Source organism: Oncorhynchus gorbuscha, linkage group LG06 (assembly GCF_021184085.1).
Source record: "Oncorhynchus gorbuscha isolate QuinsamMale2020 ecotype Even-year linkage group LG06, OgorEven_v1.0, whole genome shotgun sequence".
Classification (NCBI taxonomy): domain Eukaryota; kingdom Metazoa; phylum Chordata; class Actinopteri; order Salmoniformes; family Salmonidae; genus Oncorhynchus; species Oncorhynchus gorbuscha.
In genome coordinates, this window is record NC_060178.1 from 94951957 (window position 1) to 94960380 (window position 8424).

The window sequence follows — 8424 nt, forward strand, 5'->3', positions numbered from 1 at the left end:
CATGTTTATGGCTCTAGATTGTAGAAAAAAAAGCTGTTTCAGGTGTTAAAAAAATGCTAAATTCTCCTACTTCCAGAGGGTGCCCCCCATCCTCACGTACTTCTTTCCCCACTCTAAAATAATGGGATATTAATATCTCTAAACTAGAGTTTTTGATTTTGTTCCTATTAAAGACATACTCTACAAGTGGGCACTCTGCTAATTCTGAACTTATGATACATTTTACGAGCGCCAACACATTGAATGGAAAATTGATTCAAAGCAAACTTTCTCTGCTGGGGATTTGCTGAATGTACAATCCTAAAGGAGGACTGTGATTGGTTAATGAACTATACTGTACATTTCTATATATAAAAATGGGTCATATCATTAAAAGTACCACAGAGCCACTCTGGAAATTTGACGTGTTTAGAGAGTATATCATTAAACATTGTCTAAAAATAAGCTAAATCTAAAAAGGGTACTTTTGAGACATTAATATTAGTAATATTAAATAAATGTGACTTTATTTAAGAATCTACAGATACTGCATATTTGAAAGCACAGTAGGGAGTATAATGACAATAATGATAATGACCCCTCCTGTCTCAGCCTCCAGTACTTATGCTGCAGTAGTTTATGTGTCGGGGGGCTAGGGTCAGTCTGTTTCTCCTGTCTTATCAGGTGTCCTGTGTGAATTTAAGTATACTCTCTCCAATTCTGTCTTTCTCTCTCTCGGAGAACCTGAGCCCTAGGACCATGCCTCAGGACTACCTGGCATGATGACTCGTTTGTCTCCAGTCCACCTGGCCGTGCTGCTGCTCCAGTTTCAACTGTTCTGCCTGCAGCTATGGAACCCTGACCTGTTCGCTGTGATTATTATTTGACCATGCTGGTCATTTATTAACATTTGAACATCTTGGCCATGTTCTGTTATAATCTCCACCCGGCACAGCCAGAAGAGGACTGGCCACCCCTCATAGGCTAAATCCTAGAGAGGATCCAGGCTATCTAAAGAGTTTTTCCTAGCCACCATGCTTCTACAACTGCATTGCTTGCCGTTTTTTATATACATATTTTGTCAATTAAAATAACATTACATTTATCAGAAATACTGTGTAGACATTGTTAATGTTCTAAATGTCTATTGTAGCTGGAAATGGCAGATTTTTATCTACATAGGTGAACAAAGGCCCATTAACAGCAACCATCACTCCTGTGTTCCAATGGCACGGTGTTAGCTAATCTAAGTTTTTAATTTTAAAAAGGCTAACTGATCATTAGAAAACCCGTCTGCAATTATGTTAGCACAGCAGAAAACTGTTGTTCTGCTTAAAGAAGCAATAAAACTGGCCTTTAGACTAGTTGAGCATCAGCATTTGAGGGGTTCAATAACAGGCTCAAAATGGCCAGAAGCAAAGAACTTTTTTCTGAAACTCGTAAGTCTATTCTTGTTTTGAGAAATTAAGGCTATTCCATGCGAGAAATTGCCAAGAAACTGAAGATCTTGTACAATGACGTGTACTACTCCCTTCATAGAACAGAGCAAACTGGCCCTAACCAAAATAGAAAGAGGATTTGGGAGGCCCCGGTGCACAACCGAGCAAGAGGACAAGTACATTAGAGTGTCTAGTTTGAGAAACAGATGCCTCAAGTCCTCAACTGGCAGCTAGTACTAGATAGTACCCGCAAAAAAAAACAGTCTCAACATCAACAGTGAAGAGGCAACTCCGGGATGCTGCCTTTTTAGGCAGAGTTCCTCTCTCCAGTCTCAACATCTTTCTCAGGACCCTGTCTTTCAAAGATAATTAGTCAAATCCAAATAACTTCACAGATCTTCATTTTAAAGGGTTAAAACACTGTTTCCCATGATTGTTCTATTAACCATAAACAATTAAGGAACATGCACCTGTGGAACAGTCGTTAAAAGACACTTACAGACAGCAGGCAATTAAGGTCAAAGTTATGAAAACTTCGGACACTAAAGAGACCTTTCTACCCGTTCTACTCTACGACTCTGAAAAACACCAAAAGAAAGATGCCCAGGGTCCCTGCTCATTTGCGTGAACATGCCTTAGGCATGCTGCAAGGAGGCATGAGGACTGCAGATGTGGCCAGGGCAATAAATTGCAATGTCCGTACTGTGAGACGCCTAAGACAGTGTTACAGGGAGACGGGACGGACAGCTGATCATCCTCGCAGTGGCCGACCACGTGTAACAACTAAAGGACAGGATCGGAACATCCGAACATCACACCTGCGGGACAGGTACAGGAAGGCAACAACAACTGCCTGGGTAACACCAGGAACGCACAATCCCTCCATCAGTGCTCAGCCTGTCCACAATAGGCTGAGAGAGGCAGGACTGAGGGCTTGTAGGCCTGTTGTGAGGCAGGTCCTCACCAGACATCACCGACAACAAAGCCACCTATGGGCACAAACCCACCGTCGCTGGACCAGACAGGACTGGCAAAAAGTGCTCTTCACTGACGAGTCGCGGTTGTCTCACCAGGGGTGATGGTCGGATTCGCGTTTATCGTTGAAGGAATGAGCGTTACACCGAGACCTGTGCTCTGGAGCAGGATCAATTTGGAGGTGGGGGTTCCGTCATGGTCTGGGGCGGTGTGTCACAGCATCATCGGACTGAGCTTGTTGTCATTGCAGGCAATCTCAATGCAGTGCGTTACAGGGAAGACATCCTCCTCCCTCATGTGGTACCCTTCCTGCAGGCTCATCCTGACATGACCCTCCAGCATGACAATGCCACCAGCCATACTGCTTGTTCTGTGCGTGATTTCCTGCAGGACATACATGTCTGTGGAACCTGTTCAGTTTGTCTCAGTTGTTGAACCTTGTTATGTTCATACAAATATTTACACGTTAAGTTTGCTGAAAATAAATGCAGTTGACAGTGAGAGGACGTTTCTTTTTTTTCCTGAGTTTGAGATCATATATATATATACACATATATATATATATATATATATATATGTAACACACAAAAGTATGTGGACACCCTTTCAAATTAGTGGATTTGGGGGGGGGGACACAACTGATTTTGAAATGAGATGTTTGACGGGCAGGTGTCCACATACACTACATGACTAAAAGTATTTTCCACTCCAACTGGCGTGGAAACGGCCGACGGTACAAAGCGGTGCTGTCATTCAAATGTGTGTGGCCTACATTCTGCTAGAAGCCTAGGGCACAGGAAACTGTTGAGCATGAGAAAAACCAAGCAGCCTTGCAGTTCTTGGCAAATAACGGTGCTCCTGGTACCTACTACCATACCCCGTTCAAAGGCACTTTAATATTTTGTCTTGCCCAGTCACCCTCTGAATGACACACATACAGAATCCATGTCTCAATTGTCTCAAGGCTTAAAAACAGATCATTTGGGGCAGCAGGTAGCCTAGTGGTTAGAGCGTTGGACTAGTAACCGAAAGGTTGCAAGATCAAATCCCCGAGCAGACAAGGTAAAAATCTGTTGTTCTGCCCCTGAACAAGGCAGTTAACCCACTGTTCCAAGGCAGTCATTGAAAACAAGAATTTCTTCTTAAACTGACTTGCCTGGTAAAATAAAGGTAAAAAAGGGTTAACAACCTCTCATCTAAGTGGATTTAAGTGAAATCAATAAGGGATCATCTGGTCAGTCTGCCATAGAAAGTTGTGTGTAGACTCTGTGTATCGTGTAATTGTTGTTTATCGATATGGTTGTTTAATGATTTGTTGGACAGGTCGTCAATGTAAATAAGAATTTGTTCTTAACTGATTTATCTGTAAAAAAATAAAAAGGTGAAATTAAATTTGAAAAATAACTTGTTTAGGAGGATTAAAATGAAAATAACTAGGCCTAAGCTTGTCTCTTTAGAAAATAGTTAGCAGCCAATATGGACACACATTCCAACACACAGGTCTGAGAACTGCATTGCATGGGAACCTATTCAACTCTTGCCAAGGCACTGGGTCCCCTTACTCGCACACCTCAGAGAGAACGAGACAGAGAGGCGAGCATGCAAGAGAAAAATAGGGGATAATTAGAAGAGGATGAGTGAAAGATGGAATGGTTTTTCCCAATCCTTTGTTACCATGTACAGCAGGGTTCCCCAAAAAAGTTTATTTTATTATTGGACATAAAGGACTAAAAACAGCAGGAAGCCAGCTCCAGGTGATTTTAATTTTGGAATTATTCCCACGCATAATGTAATAGTATAACTTTAGACCGTCCCCTCGCCCATACCCAGGCATGAACCAGGGACCCACTGCACACATCAACAGTCACCCACGAAGCATCGTTACCCATCGCTCCACAAAAGCCGCAGCCCTTGCAGAGCAAGGGGAACCACTACTTCAAGATCTCAGAGCGAGTGACGTCACTGATTGAAACGCCATTTAGCGCACACCACCGCTGACTAGCTAGCCGTTTCACATCAGTTACACTAACACAGAAACACAAATCGTATACTAAATGTAAGCAAGGTTTGAAATAATTGTTTTAGTCAAACATTATCTTTTTGTAAACTGCAAATTGACCGTAAGAAGCCGAAATGATTTGTAATTATGTTCCAGCCCCCCCAACCATTCCCTCAAGAAAGAAGTTGGCCTGCAAGTGAATCTAGTTGATGATCCCTGATGTATAGGCTCTGTGTGTGTGTGTGTGTGTGTGTGTGTGTGTGTGTGTGTGTGTGTGTGTGTGTGTGTGTGTGTGTGTGTGTGTGTGTGTGTGTGTGTGTGTGTGTGTGTGTGTGTGTGTGTGTGTGTGTGTGTGTGTGTGTGTGTGTGTCCCTTAGCTCCATGCGAACAGCTCAGTAAAGACCACTGCTGTATTAGCCGATTACCTGTCGATACAGACAAATAGGTAAATCAAGATCCATTGGACGAGAGAAGGCTAAACAAGAAGCTGTAGGTGAACGGTTGCTTGAAGAAGAGGCCTTGAGCTTGAAGAAGAGAGGCCTGTTGAACATGTCTTTCTCATTTAGTTCAGAGAACCAACCTTCTCACTAATAATAGGCTACACTCTAAACAGCAGTCACAATAGAGTATAAACACCTCCTCCTGATCACCATTCCCACCAGAGGGATGGGTAGGAGCAGGTTTGTAAATATCTTACAGGGATTAAGGTGGATTATCATCTACCTGACCTGGATCACATCACTGAGGCAGGGCCTTGATTGATTACATGTGTTGGATATAGGCCTAGATGAGGCAACACAATGACAACTACAGTGGCACCATGCCATAGAGAACACCACACACAGCTTTCCCTTGTGGGTGTTTCTCTCTCACTCCCTGTCCCTTGGTGCTTCTGTCTCTTTCTCCCCCCCTCTCTCCCTGTCCCTTGGTGCTTCTGGCTCTTTCTCCCCCAGTCTCGGTCTCCCTTCTTTTCCCTCTCTCCCTGTCCCTTGGTGCTTCTGTCTCTTTCTCCCCCCAGTCTCAGTCTCCCTTCTTTTCCCTCTCTCCCTGTCCCTTGGTGCTTCTGGCTCTCTCCCCCCAGTCTCGGTCTCCCTTCTTTTCCCTCTCTCCCTGTCCCTTGGCTTCTGCCTCTTTCTCCCCCCAGTCTCGTCTCTTTCTCCCCCTCCCCCAGTCCCTTCCCTTGGTGCTTCTGTCTTTTCTCCCCCAGTCTCGGTCTCCTGTCCCCCTTGGTGCTTCTGTCTCTTTCTCCCCCCAGTCTCGGTCTCCCTTCTTTTCCCACTCTCCCTGTCCCTTGGTGCTTCTGTCTCTTTCTCCCCCCAGTCTCGGTCTCCCTTCTTTTCCCTCTCTCTCGCGTTCTGTCTGCCACAGTCGCACTCCGTCCTCCACAGCCATGTTGTTTCATTTAATAACTCAATTGATGAGTGAGTGACATGCTACAGACCAACATCTGTACAGGAAAATAATATCCGTGTTCTTGTACGGGTGACAATGAATCTGTATGGATGACAATCTATCAAAAATACAATGCGTTCCAATCTAGGCCATATACCTTGTGTAATAGTTTCACCTGCCTCAAATAGGCTGCTTTGCATGATGTATTGTGGTCTCTACCTTCTTGCCCTTTGTGCTGTTGTCTGTGCCCAATGTTTGTTCCATGTTTTGTGCTGCTAACATGTTGTGTTGCTACCATGTTGTTGTCGTGATGTTGTGTTGCTGCCTTGCTATGTTGTTGTCTTAGGTCTCTCTTTATGTAATGTTGTCCCTTGTCGTGATGTTGTGTTGCTGCCTTGCTATGTTGTTGTCTTAGGTCTCTCTTTATGTAATGTTGTCCCTTGTCGGGATGTTTTGTCCTATATTTATATATGTTATTTACATTTTTTTAAATCCCAGACCCCGTCCCCGCAGGAGGCCTTTTGCCTTTTGGTAGGCCATCATTGTAAATAAGAATGTGTTCTTAACTGACTTCCCTAGTTAAATAGGTGAAATAAAAATAGAGGTACACGACTTAAACTCGTCACTTAGGTTATATATTAGAACACCTGGAGAGTAATACAGAGCAACATGACTAATTCCACTAGTTATAGACTACATCTCTCAAAGCCAGGACATTTCATCCCGGGCCTAGAATACCTCTCTCTACGGGAGGGCTAAAGAGCACTGCATGTCATCAGTCTGCAAATGCCAGGTAATGGAACATGAACATCTTGAGAAACACCCAACATATTGGCTGGTAGGAAGGAGCTCTGTTGGTGATTTGTCCAGCAAGGTCACATGTGGAAAGGTTGCTTGACACACACTTGCAACATGGTAAATTCCACACCTAGGCTTTAGAATGGGCCTTCTCTTGCCTCTCACCAGTCCAGCTCCTTCACTCAGGGAGTGTATAGAGAGCTAGGGTACTGGGATAGGTAGGCTCACCAAACATTGGTATTCATTTATGATATTGGTCTGTGTATTGCTCTGTATTAGTCTGCAGTTAGATTAGGCCATCTCTTGTCAATGGCTTAGGCACAAAACTCAGATTCATACTAGACCCTTGGGGACTTCAGGTGACAGGGGTGGAACTTGACAGTGAAAGTGATTGTGTTCAGAGACAAGGATAGCCACACTGAGTTTTACAATATGACTCATCGTGTGATTACAGTAAGAGGTTGAGAAAACTATCATGCTCAGCTCTCACGAGATTAAGATGTCAAACATGCAAAAAAAAAAAATATTGGATCAGAAAGGCTAGCATCAGCAAAAAGGCTCTCACAAGGTAGGCAATAGGCATCCAACTCAATACCATCCCAGGCAGCACCACAGCTGGAGAAAAAAACGAAATACATTTTCTTGAATGATTAATTACCCTTTTATGTACAGTATGACTAGATAATCACTGGGCCTCCACAACTACTCAGACAAGATCTGTAGTGTAAACTACGCAGCCTGTTAGTATATCTTATGCTGCTACCTAATTTAGACAAGGGCCAGACACGCAAACAACTCTAGCAAGCAGAAGAACAAGGGCATCAATGAATAGTAATTGATTACAACGTGCTAACTTGGCATCCAGGAAGTGATGACTACATATTTTATTATTGAGCAAGAGTGACAACTGCTAGCCTAGCCCTTAGCAGAGGTTGTCGCATCACTTGGAGTCATATTAGCTTTAACTTGATAGTTACCCTCGCTAAAATGTCGCTATTTCTGGGAATTAGTCCGCTAGCTATTATAACTCTAAAATGTATAAACATCGTAACGAGGAAGTGTGTAGCTGATAATAGCCAGCTAAGTGAAATCGAGGAAATCCAGTTCTAGTTCGTTGATGTTTATATTATGCCGGTCATCATGGGCATCTCATCCGCTAACTTGATGAAGAAGCTAGAGCAAGCTAACATCGGTAAAGCATTGATATTCTCGCAATATCAGAACAACTTACCTGTAGTTAGGTGTTTTAATATCAGTGGAAAACACCAAAGGGATTGCGAAATGTTAGTGAGGAAACGGTTAGCAAAATGTTCCTCGAAAATCCCTTATCTTCCGTCGGTGAGAGTGCGCTTGCCTGTGTGTGTCCCTGCTTCCGTTCCCTGCCAAGCCCTTCTAATTTCTCTCGCTTCTACGAATCCCTTTCTCTATTTCATTTAAATGTCTGACATGCTCTCCCCGGCCACGCCACATGGGCTGACAGCTTCTCTGGGCTGTTCAGTCCAATGAGAAAAGAGGCAGGACTCCCAGTCTCAGCCAGTGATGGGGTGATTCGCTGAACGCGGCTGCGGATTCGGGAGGAGAAAAAAAAACGGAAGAAACAGGATGGCAAGGTTACTGTAGTTCATTCGGGTAGCACTGGATGGATCATCCGAGTACACCAGTAACCTATCTCAGTTTCCCCCGCACTTTTATATTGGTCAAACCCAAAGCCAAGTTCAAGTGTATCACTCAAATGCAAAGCGTAGAACCGTCACTTACCTGAGCCGTGTTCAGATTTCACTCTGATTGAACAATAACTCATTTCGAAATCTTGCAGAAAGGAGGACACATGCGGTTGCAATA

At 43.7% G+C, this 8424-nt stretch overlaps 1 protein-coding gene across 1 annotated transcript in view; it reads right to left on the minus strand.

Moving 5' to 3' along the window:
• Window positions 1-8072, minus strand: part of LOC124038588 (fatty acid synthase-like) — a 53206-nt gene extending 45134 nt beyond the window's left edge. The window contains 1 exon segment of the mRNA XM_046354633.1: window positions 7814-8072. The gene's annotated coding sequence lies outside the window, so the exon portion shown is untranslated.
• Between the last annotated feature and the right edge of the window lie 352 nt (window positions 8073-8424).